Genomic DNA, 12,255 nt, shown 5'->3' on the forward strand with positions numbered 1-12,255 from the left:
CAGACCTAACTCTGAAGATAGAATTATTAATTTCCTCATTGGCTTTTGTATGGTGCTGATCACTACAGTGTCTGAGTGCTTCACAAACACTCATGAATTTTCACAACATACCTGTAAGATGAGGGGGTGTTATCTCCATTTTACAGATAGGGAACTGAGGCACAGACAGATTGAAGTCAAAAGTATCTACTAATTTTGGGTCTGCAGTTTGAGAGGCTAAAGACCTAGGTTTTCAGAATACTTAACATTATACAGAAATGTATGTGTTCAAAACACAGTTCCAAATGACTTCAGCTGCATCTGTGGCCTGGTCTACACTACGTGTTTAAACCGAATTTAGCAGCGTTAAACCGAATTAACCCTGCACCCGTCCACACAACGAAGCCCTTTATATCGATATAAAGGGCTCTTTAAACTGATTTCTGTACTCGAGGGGAGTAGCGCTGAAATCGGTATTACCATGTCGGATTAGGGTTAGTGTGGCCGCAATTCGACGGTATTGGCATCCCACAGTGCACCATTGTGACCGCTCTGGAAAGCCATCTGAACTCGGATGCACTGGCCAGGTAGACAGGAAAAGCCCAGCGAACTTTTGAATTTCCTGTTTGCCCAGCGTGGAGCTCTGATCAGCACGGTTGGCGATGCAGTCCCAAATCCAAAAAGAGCTCCAGCATGGACCGTACGGGAGATACTAGATCTGATTGCTGTATGGGGAGACAAATCTGTTCTATCAGAGCTCTGTTCCAGAAGACGAAATGACAAAGCACTTGAAAAAATCTCCAGGCTATGATAGACAGAGGCCACAGCAGGGACTCACAGTGCTGCGTGACAAGCGTAACGGAAAGCCAAAGAATCAAATGGACGCTCATGGAGGGAGGGAGGGGGTACTGAGGACTCCAGCTAACACACAGTACCCGCAGTCTCCGAAAAGCATTTGCATTCTTGGCTGAGCTCCCAATGCCTGAAGGGTCAAAAACATTTTCCCAGGTTTTTCAGGGTGTATGTCATCAATTTACACCCTTCTCCCCGCCCCGTAAAAAAAGGGGAAAAAATCGTTTCTCGCCTTTTTTCAATCTCACCCTATGTCTACTGCATGCTGCTGGTAGATGGGGTGCTGCAGCACTGAACACCAGCATCCCCTTCCTGGTGGCAGATGGTGCAAAATGACTGGTAGCCATCGTCATCATCAGCCCATGAGTGCTCCTGGCTGGCCTTGGTGAGGTCAGCTGGGGGTGCCTGGGTACAAATGGGAATGACTCCCGGTCATTCCCGGCAGACGGTACAAAAGGCTTGGTAACCGTCCTCATCATAGCAGCTGGAGGCTGAATTCCATCAGCCCCTCCCCCCTTTCATGTCTAAAGAAGATTCTGTACTCCCTGGACTATCATAGCAGCTGGAGGCTGCCTCCCCCTCATTTTATCTCACTAAAAAACTCAGTGTTTCTTATTCCTGCATTCTTTATTACTTCATCACACAAATGGGGGGACACTGCCACGGTAGCCCAGGAGGGGTGTGGGAGGAGGGAAGCAATGGGTGGGGTTGTTGCAGGGGCACCCCCTAGAATGGCATGCAGTTCATTATTTCTGCGGGATCTCTGGGACTCTGACCCGGAGCAGCTGTGCTCTCTGGTTCTCTAGTACACTTGCCCCATATTCTAGGCAGGACTGACTCTATTTTTAGACAAAACAAAGAAGGGAATGACCTGGGGAGTCCTTCCCATTTTTGTCCATGCGCCCCCGGCCAACCTCAGCGAGGCCAGCTGGGAGCACCCATGACAGCAGCAGACTGTACAAAAGGATTGATAACTGTCATCGCCAATTTCCAATTGCAAACGGTGCAATAGGGATGGTAACTGTCTCTGCTACCTTGCAAAGGCAAATGAATGCTGCTGTGTAGCACTGCAGTACTGTGTCTGTCAGCAGCATCCAGTACACATACGGTGACAGTGACAAAAGGCAAAACAGGCTCCATGGTTGCCATGCTATGGCGTCTGCCAGGGCAATCCAGGGAAAAAGGGCACGAAATGACTGTCTGCCATTGCTTTCACGGAGGAAGGATTGAGTGACGACATTTACCCAGAATCACTCGCGACACTGTTTTTGCCCCATTATGCATTGGGATCTCAACCCAGAATTCCAATGGGCGGGGGAGACTGCGGGAACTATGGGATAGCTACCCACAGTGCAACGCTCTGGAAATCGACGCTAGCCTCGGTACATGGATGCAACCACCGAATTAATGTGATTAGTGTGGCCGTGTGCACTCGACTTTATACAATCTGTTTTTAAAAAACCGGTTTCTGTAAAATCAGAATAATCCCGTAGTGTAGACATACCCTGTGAGTGCTTAGCATTGCAAACCAGACTTCAGGGTCTCAAGTCAGGCACTTACAAAATGAGGAACACACCATTAGTAACCACCTAAAAAAGAAAAGAAAGATCTGATTTAAGTGACTTGCCTAACATCACATATGAACTCTGTAACAGAGGTAGGGATAGAGTCCAGTTCTCCAGGTCAGCATTCAACTGCCTTAAACATGTGACATACTTTCTCATAGTGGAATCCCATTCTTCATTCAATATACATCTTTCACCTTCAATAATAAATGAAGCAGGTGTACTTCAGATAACAGCCTCCTTCACTACACAACCCGGATCCATCCCCATCCAGTGAAATCAATGAGGCATGGAGGGGTCATCCTATGAAATAAAAAAAGAATGTGATCAGATAATTAAAGATCATAATGCATATGCAGAAGAGGGGCCAAATTAAGGTTGCAAAGACAACCTTAATTCTGGCATTTCCTAACTTCTGAGTGCTTGACTTTGCAACCTTAATAGTTTTGTGCATTTAATTTCCTAAGTTTTTTAAAAAACAAACTGAAAAAACCCCCCAACAATTCCATCATGTGGCATCATATTGATACCCACATGGGTCATCTGCAAGATTGGAACCTTTAGATCCACGGCACATACTTAGAACCCTGCAAATCTGCGGGTATCTGCTTTATATCCGTTGACCATTTTTGTGGATAGCATCGTGGGTGCGGATACAAATTTTGTATCCGTGCAGAGCTCTGACATTAGCTGGGCAGCAGCTGTGAGGAACCATGGCACAGATCCTCCACCTGCCCTGGTCAGAGGGCCTGGGGGGCAGGGGCAGAGACCGGGGGCTGCTCAGGCCCCCACTGAGGGCAGATGGAGGGTCCGCTGGGCAGCTCCCCACAGCTGCCCACCTGGCTCTTACCGTGGCTGGGCTGCAACTCCAAGCTGCCCCTCCCCCTGACCAGAGCCAGGCTGGGGAGAGCCTGGGTCTCTCCACCTTCCCTGGTCGGGGAACCTGAGGGGCAGGGACATGGGCCGGGGGCTGCTCGGGCCCCTCACCCAGAGCAGGTAGAGGGTCCACCATGGCTCCTCATAGCTGCCCGCCCGGCTCTTACCATGGCAGGGCTGTGGCTCCAAGCCACCCTCCCCAGTCAGCCCCAGAGAACCGCGCTGGCAGCTGTGGGGAGCCTGGGTCCCTCCACTTGCCCTGGGCAGGGAGCCTGAGCAGCCCCCAGCCTGTGTCCCTGCCCCCCAGACCACCCACTATGGACAGGTGGAAGGACCTAGGCTCCCCACAGCTGCCAGCGTGGCTCTCCCGAACCGGGCTCTGGCCGGGGGGCGGGGCACTCGGAGCCACAGTCCGGCCACAGGAAATGCCGGGCAGGCAGCTTTGGGGAGCCGCAGCAGACCCTCTACCTGCCCAAGCAGCCCCTGGGCAGCTCCACAGGTCACCCACCACTCTTCCTCCCCAGCCAGGCCAGTGTGAAGTCCAGCCGGGGAGCTGTGGGAAGCCGCAGCGGACCCTCCAACTGCCCGTGGTATGGAGGGAGAATGAGAGCAGCCCACGGCCATGTCATCGCCCCCCTCCCCCCCCAGGCTCCCTGCCTGGCCAAGGGCAAGTGGAGGGTCTGCCTCTCCGCGTGGCTCCCTACAGCTGCCTGCATAGCTCTCCCCGACTGGGCTCTGGCAGGGGGTGGGGTGCCTCTGAGCCTCAGCCCAGACACAGTAAGTAAATCCACAGACAATTTTTGCAGATTGTGGACTGGATGCGGATACACATTTTGTATCTGCGCAGGGCTCTACACATGCTTTTACCACTTGAGCTAATGAGGCCTGGTCTACACTACGCGTTTATACCAAATTTAGCAGCGTTAAACTGATTTTACGCTGCACCCGTCCACACAATGAAGCCCTTTATATTGATATAAAGGGCTCTTAATACCGATATCTGTAGTCCTCCCCGACAAGGGGAGTAGCGCTCAAATCGGTATTGCCATGTCAGATTAGGGTTAGTGTGGCTGCAAATCGACGGTATTGGCCTCCGGGAGCTATCCCACAGTGCACCATTGTGACCGCTCTGGAAAGCCATCTGAACTCGGATGCACTGGCCAGGTAGACAGGAAAAGCCCCGCAAACTTTTGAATTTCATTTCCTGTTTGCCCAGCGTGGAGAGCTCATCAGCCGGTGACCATGAGGACAGGAGGGACCAACGTGAGGACAGGAGGGATGCTCGAGATGAGAGGTGGCGGCAGGAAGATCAGCGGTGGCGGGATGCAACTCTGGGGCTGCTGTGTGATCAAACTGACATGCTCCGGCATATGGTGGAGCTTCAGGAATGGCAGCAGGATCACAGAGTGCCGCTGCAGCCCTTGTATAACCACCCTCCCTCCTCATCATGTTCCTTAGCCTCCTCACCCGCCAGACGAGTAAGAACTCGTGGGGGTAGGCTCCGTGCACCCGCCCACTCCACCCCAGTGGACAGCCCAACCAAAAGGCTCTAATTATTATGAAATTTTTATAGTGGCCTTTTACTTCCCTACTATTCTCCCCCAAAGCCCCACCTTGTCAGTTCTCTCCCTCTGTTTATAATTAAGTAATAAAGAATACATGATTTTTAAACGAAAGTGACTTTATTTCCTTAGAAAGCAAGCTGTGATCGAAGGGGGGGTGTGGCTTACAGTGAATGAGTCAATCAACCTGCCCCTGGTCCAGTCTTGTCTCTTCCCCACCCCAGGCTCTTTGTCCAAATTCCATTCTCTTTGCCTACCAAGTCCCACTCTCCACTGCTTAGGCTTCTCATGCCAGTCCCAATCTTCTTCCTAATCTCCACCCCCCAACCCTTAGTTTCCTTGTCCAGCCATTACCAGTTCCCCCATTTCAACCCCCAGCTCTTTGTACCCAGTGTCATTGTCCAAGTGGTCCCTGTTACTCCCCTCCCAGCTCCTCATCTGATCTCCCCGCCCCCGCCACTACCCTGGCTTCCTGTGGCCCCCATCCTCTCTGCCTCCCAGTCCCAATCTCCCGCCCCAGGATTCTTGTCCAATCATTGTATCCCACCTTCTTGTCCAGTCCCTTTGTCCAGCCACTCCCAGTTCTATCCACACCCCTACACCCTAACTTCCTGTCAAATTTCACTTCCTGCCTCCTACCTCACTAATTTTTAGTAGTATTCTCCATGCCCAGCCAGCTCCAGATTCCCCACTTCCCCAGCTCCCAGTCCCAGATTTCTTCCCCTGACACACACACACTAGCTGCCAGCCCCTCTCTTCATCTTCCTCTCAGACTCCTTGGCCAAATCTACTCCCTGTTTCCCATGCAGGTCCAATTCTGCCCACTTCGCATTTGATTCAGACAGCTTGTTCCTACACATTGTTTGGGTCCAGTAGGGAGATCACTGAGAGCATAGGGGCCTCAGCTCAGTTGCCTAGATCTAAATCCAGACCCAGGCCCAGCCAACAGCTGCAATTATAGGAAAAAAGTCTTGTTCAGTCCTGGGATGGAGCAAACACAGGGCAGACAGAAGCAAAATTGCCTGAAGATTCCAACACCTGAGATGTCTCTACTGAGCAAGTTCAAACTGCAAATTTTCTAAAGCTTATAACTTGGCCAAATTTGAGCATTTTTTCACAGGGATGGCAAAAAGGCTCATTCCTGACAAAAAGGCCATTTCCCTGCCAAATTTCAAGTCCCTGATCTAAAGAATGAGGGTCATAACATTTTTCAAAGGAAAAGTTGCCAGAATTCTTTTAATGTGGGAAAGTGTCTTTTTTCCCTAGCCTTATTCTTAGAAATGGCAAAATGTTTGTGACTGAAATTTTCTTCAAAATAAATAATCAGCCTGAGGCAGACACCTGGCATGGTAAATGTCAGCCAAGATATTTAGGCCTTGTCTACACTACAAGACTATTTCGAATCAACTTAGTTTGAATTTGTGGATTCGACCTTATGAAGTCGAATTTGTGTATCCACACTAAATACACTAATTCAAATTTCTGAGTCCACATTCACGGGGCCAGCGTCGACTTTGGAAGCGGTGCACTGTGGGAAGCTATCCCACAGTTCCCGCACTCCCCGCTGCCCATTGGAATGCTGGGTAGAGCCCCCAATGCCTGCTGGGGGGAAAAATGTGCCGAGGGTGGTTTTGGGTAACTGTCATTATTGAACCGTCACTCCCGCCCTCTCTCCCTGAAAGCGCCGGCGGGAAATCTGTTCGCGCCCTTCTCTTGTCAGTTACAGCGCGTACGCCACAGCACTGCGAGCATGGAGCCCGCTGCGATCATCGCTGCACTTATGGCCGTTGTCAACTCCTCGCACCTTATCGTCCACCTCTTCCACAGTCAGCTGCTGAGAAATCGGGCGAGGAGGCTCCGGCAGCGCGGTGAGGACAGGAATTCACAGAGTGGCGCAGACCTCTCACAAAGCAGGGTACGCTGCGCCGTGGAGATCATGGTGGCAATGGGTCAAGTTCATGGTGTGGAACGGCGATTCTGGGCCCGGGAAACCAGCACGGACTGGTGGGACCGCATAGTGCTGCAGGTCTGGGATGAATCACAGTGGCTGCGAAACTTCAGGATGCGTAAGGGCACTTTCCTTGAACTCTGTGACTTGCTGGCCCCTGCCCTGAAGCGCCAGGACACACGGATGCGAGCAGCCCTGAGTGTGCAGAAGCGAGTGGCCATAGCCCTCTGGAAACTTGCAACGCCAGACAGCTACCGGTCAGTAGCGAACCACTTTGGCGTGGGCAAATCTACCGTGGGGGTTGCTGTGATGCAAGTAGCCCACGCAATCGTTGAGCAACTGCTCTCAAAGGTAGTGACTCTCGGAAACGTCCAGGACATCATAGATGGCTTCGCCGCGATGGGATTCCCAAACTGCGGTGGGGCTATAGATGGGACTCACATCCCTATCCTGGCACCAGCCCACCAGGCCAGCGAGTACATTAACCGAAAGGGCTACTTTTCAATGGTGCTGCAAGCACTGGTGGACCATAGGGGACGTTTTACCAACATCTTCGTTGGGTGGGCGGGCAAGGTTCATGACGCGCGTGTGTTCAGGAACTCTGGTCTGTTTAGACGACTCCAGGCAGGAACTTTCTTCCCGGACCACAAAATAACGTTTGGGGATGTGCAGATGCCTACAGTGATCCTCGGGGACCCAGCCTACCCGCTAATGCCCTGGCTCATGAAGCCCTATACAGGCGCCTTGGACAGTGAGAAGGAACTCTTCAACTACCGGCTGAGCAAGTGCAGAATGGTGGTGGAGTGTGCTTTCGGACGTCTTAAGGGGAGGTGGCGGAGCTTACTGACTCGCTCAGACATCAGCGAAAAGAATATCCCCGTAGTTATTGCTGCTTGCTGTGTGCTCCACAATGTCTGTGAGAGCAAGGGCGAGACCTTTTTGGCCGGATGGGCGGTTGAGGCAAATCGCCTGGCTGCTGTTTATGCTCAGCCAGACACCCGTGCCGAAAAACTATCCCAGCGGGAAGCGCTGTGTATCCGGGAGGCTTTGAAAGCAAGTTTCCTCGGAGAGCAGGGTAACCTATGACTCTACACTTGATTTTAAGAGAAGCTGATCCTGGGCCTGTGTCTCTATGTGTTGAGTGAGATCTGCGGTTACATACCCCGTTCTCCAAGTTTCCCCCACTTCCAAAACACGTTTTTAAACAAATTAAATGGAACAGTTATTTTTAATAAATCTTTCCTTTACTTTGCATTTCTGTTCAGGGTTTGAAACATGGACGCATACTGTGCTGGGTACGGTGTGCACTGATGTACAGACCGCTTGTACAATACAGTACGGACAGCCTCCTGCTCCTACATAGGTCTCTGGGGTGGGGGACGGTTTCAAGTGGTTGTGCATGTAGGGGTGGGTTTGCAGGAAGGGGCGAGTGGTGCCGACTTTGCATAGGGATTTGGATGCAGGCTCTGGGCTGTGGGTTTGGGCGTAGGAAGGGGTGAGGGGTGTGGGGGAAGGGTGAGTATCTGTCCGTGGATGAGGGCTCTTGTTGGGGCTCAGGGCAGCAGAGAGGATCGCGCCTACGGTGGAAGTGCATGGTAAGGGCAGCATGCCTTAACATTAGGGGGTGGCAGGCGCTAGGACCGTGGACAAGCGTACACATCACAGAATGACACGGGGCAGCATACACCACACAGAGGGACCCTGGTGACTACTGAATGCAGTCTGTGTGTGCCCTGCAGTTGATCCTGCCCCCGATAGTCTGTACCCTGCTAATGTAGGCTATCCCGTGCAATTATAAATCCCCTGCCCCCCCCTACATACACAGTCTTCTGACACGAAAGACGTGACGGAAAGAGTGAACAACAGCAAACAGCTTTTATTAATCTACTACATAGTGGGGTGATGAAACTTGGATTTGGGACTGGGTGATCCTGTAAGGGAAGCGCTTCTAAACAGTTATAGCGTCAGAGGTGTGTGGAACATTAGCGCTCAGCTGTGGTGCAGTGACAGTTCTCACGGCCCCTACCGCCCCTCCGTCTTGTAATTTTCGGTGAGGGGGGGACAGGACTTCTTGGCATTGGAGGGTGGTTGCAGATACAGTGCAGGGGGGCTCTCACCTCCTGCCTGCGGTCCTGCAGAACATCAACAAGGCACCAGAGCGTGTCCGTTTGCTCCCTCATTAGCCCAAGCAGCGTTTGAGTCACCTGATGGTCTTCCTGCCGCCACCTATCCTCCCGTTCGATGTGTGTGCGATGCTGTTGACATAGGCTCTCCCTCCACTGTCTCTGCTCTGCCGCCTCGGCTCTGGAACAGGCCATCAGTTCCGTGAACATCTCTTCCCGAGTCTTTTTCTTTCGCCGCCTAATCTGAGCCAGCCTCTGCGAGGGGGATGCCGGGGCAGTCCGGGAAAGAGCAGAAGCTGTGTGATGGGAAACAGTAAATGATTTCCTTGAACAGATACATGTTTGCGAACAGTGAACACAGTCTAGTCAGTTTCTCTGAACAAGACCATACAGGGCACCAAGTCTCATGAGATCTCAGGAAAAGTTTGAGATTTCGGAATACGCTCTCATTGGCGGCGCCATTGCACAGGAGAGCGGACAAGCGGGGAGAGACAGCTGAATCCGTCTTGCAGACAGTCCTGGTAAGCCTTAAAGTAGATCATGCTTATCAGTTGGTGGATAGCTGTGCTCTCCTGCTAAAGGCAATCTGGAAAGCAGAAAGGCTGAGCCTTTTCCAGCCCCTCCCGCCAGTGCACGGGAAAGATCAATGTCTGCTTGTTCTCTGTGGCCTACAGCACGTGGCTGTTAAGCGAGGGTCGTTATGCAACCTAATTGTAAACCGTTAACAATAGTAACAATACACTAATTGCCCGACTTAGATGCAGCCTGTCCAGACCGACATCACCCTGAGGCGGGTCACTCGCAGTCAGAGAGAGCGGATGCTACTGGAAGCCCTGCACAGACCAGGACTATATGCAGCAATGCTGGTGGAGGCGATGATTCCTCTCTACATTAGGATCTCCTGGCGTGGAAGAGTGTGCTTCCATGGAGCACAGAATAAGGCACCTCTCCCCAGGAACCTCCTGCGGAGGCTTTTCGAACTGCTCTCTGAGAGCTTTCTTGAACTGTCCCAAGAGGATTATTGTTCAATCCCTATATGTGTGGACCTACTATTTATATAGTTTGACATGTAAAATTTTGTATATAGTATTTCTATTTTTTCTATACCCGTTTTTTAAAAAATAAAAGTTTCCATGTTTATAGCACTTACCGCCTGATCCTTCCCCTGATTCTGAGTCCGGGTTAACGGGCGGGGAGGGTTGGTAGGGGATCTCTGTGAGGGTGATGAAGAGATCCTGGCTGTCAGGGCAAGCGGTATTGTGTTCGCTGTCGCCTGCGCCGTCCTCCACAAACCCTTCCTCATCTTCCCCATCGGCGAACATCGCCGAGGAACTGTCCAGGTACACTATGCCATCCTCAGAGTCCACGGTCACTGGTGGGGCAGTGGTGGCAGACCCACCGAGAATGGCATGCAGTGCCTCGTAGAAGCGGCATGTCTGGGGCTGTGCTCCGGAGTGTCCGTTTGCCGCTCTGACTTTTTGGTAACCTTGTCTCAGGTCCTTGACTTTCACGCGGCACTGCATCGCATCCCGGCTGTATCCTTTCTCTATCATTGCTTTAGAGACCTTCTCGAAGGTCTTTGCATTCCGCTTGTTGGAGCGCAGCTCCGACAGCACAGACTCCTCGCCCCACACACCGATCAGATCCAGGACTTCCCGGTCTGTCCATGCTGGGGACCTCTTTCTATTCTTGGATTGGCCGGACTCCTCTGCTGGAGAGTTCTGCATCGTTGCAGGTGCTGCGGAGCTCGCCCCAATGTCCAGCCAGGACGTCAGATTCAAAGTGCCCAGACAGGAAAAGGAATTCAAATTTTCCCGGGTCATTTCCTGTGTGGCTGGTCAGAGAATCCAAGCTTGGACTGCTGTCCAGAGCGTCAACAGAGTGGTGCACTGTGGGATAGCTCCCGGAGCTACTAAGTTCGATTAGCATCCACACCTAGCCTAATTCGAGCTAGCCATGTTGAATTTAGCGCTACTCCACCTGTCGAGGTGGAGTACCAAATTCGAACTAAAGAGCCCTCTAGTTCGAATTAAATGGCTTCCTGGTGTGGACGGTTGAGCGGTTAGTTCGAATTAACGCTGCTAAATTCGAATTAAAGTCCTAGTGTAGACCAGGCCTTAGTCTGGCAAAGTTGTAAGCAACTGAAAACAGGGTCTTACAATGGGAAGTGTTGGGCAACCTTAATAGGCCATACCACCAGCTCTGCCTATAAATAAATTCTTAGGTTTAATGGCCTCAATGAAGCACTAGCTGTATGGGGTCAGGAAAAGATATCACATAGCCATTGCAAAATTTCTATTCATTTAACAAAAACACACACTTTCCTCTGAAGCAACTGGTGCTGGCCACCAGAGTTCTGGACTAGGTAGATCACTAATCTCTCCTGCTCAACAATTTCTCAGAGTGACAAGAGGTGCCTTACCTTTTCCGCTCAGTCACTGCTCTGGCAACATTCCAATAACATTCATTATATTGCTTCAGTTTCAGGTAACCTTAGGTTTTTCATTGTTTTGTTTCCTAAAATGTTGTCTAGTGCTGCAGTGCAGTGTTAAATTGTTGTTGCAATTCACTTCAGAAATGGCTGTATTTCCATGACAGGTGAAGTGATTACTATCATATCTCTAGTTCGCAAAGAACTTCTGGTATTAAAGGTGCTTTATAAATAAATATAAATGCAATGTAGAATGGCCCAGCAAAACATTTATTGTAATTACAATGCTGCCATCTAGTAGCCAGCAGAGTAATAGCAAGGAAAACATTTAACTTTCAATACCATCATTTTTCCTCTGAACAGCTTCATATTTCAGAGTAAATAAGTATTTAAGATAAAAAAATTGGGAAGCTGGAAATGTGGAATGGGATTATTTCCATTTACCAAGTCTAGTTATTGTTCTCATGACTACTTTACAGCGGGGAGGAGTGAACTGATTTCTTCCCAATTAGAAACTTGATTCTAAATCCAGAATGGGGAGGTCTGGAGAAAACAGCCAATACAGGTCCCGATTCAGCACCGTACTTAAGTGTGTCTAATTTTAAGCATATGAACAGTCACACTGAAGTCCATGTTTAAAGTTAGGCAAGTGTTTTAATACCTAAGACATTAAATGGCTTCTAAAATTCAGCTCTATAATGAGATGAAAGGAATAGATTAAATGAAGCCTTGAGTAAAGGCAGCCCCAGGAATTAAGACTGCAGACTAAATAATGGATTGTTATTGAAACAGGAGAAAGTTTATAATGATCACATCAGTGAAGTAATGGAAAAGGTAAGAGCTTCCACAGCACTGAAAGTCTTCAACCCCGGACTTGATACACATATTATATAGATCAGCAAAAGGAAGAGGATAGTGA

Source organism: Mauremys mutica, chromosome 4 (genome assembly GCF_020497125.1).
Source record: "Mauremys mutica isolate MM-2020 ecotype Southern chromosome 4, ASM2049712v1, whole genome shotgun sequence".
Classification (NCBI taxonomy): Eukaryota; Metazoa; Chordata; order Testudines; family Geoemydidae; genus Mauremys; species Mauremys mutica.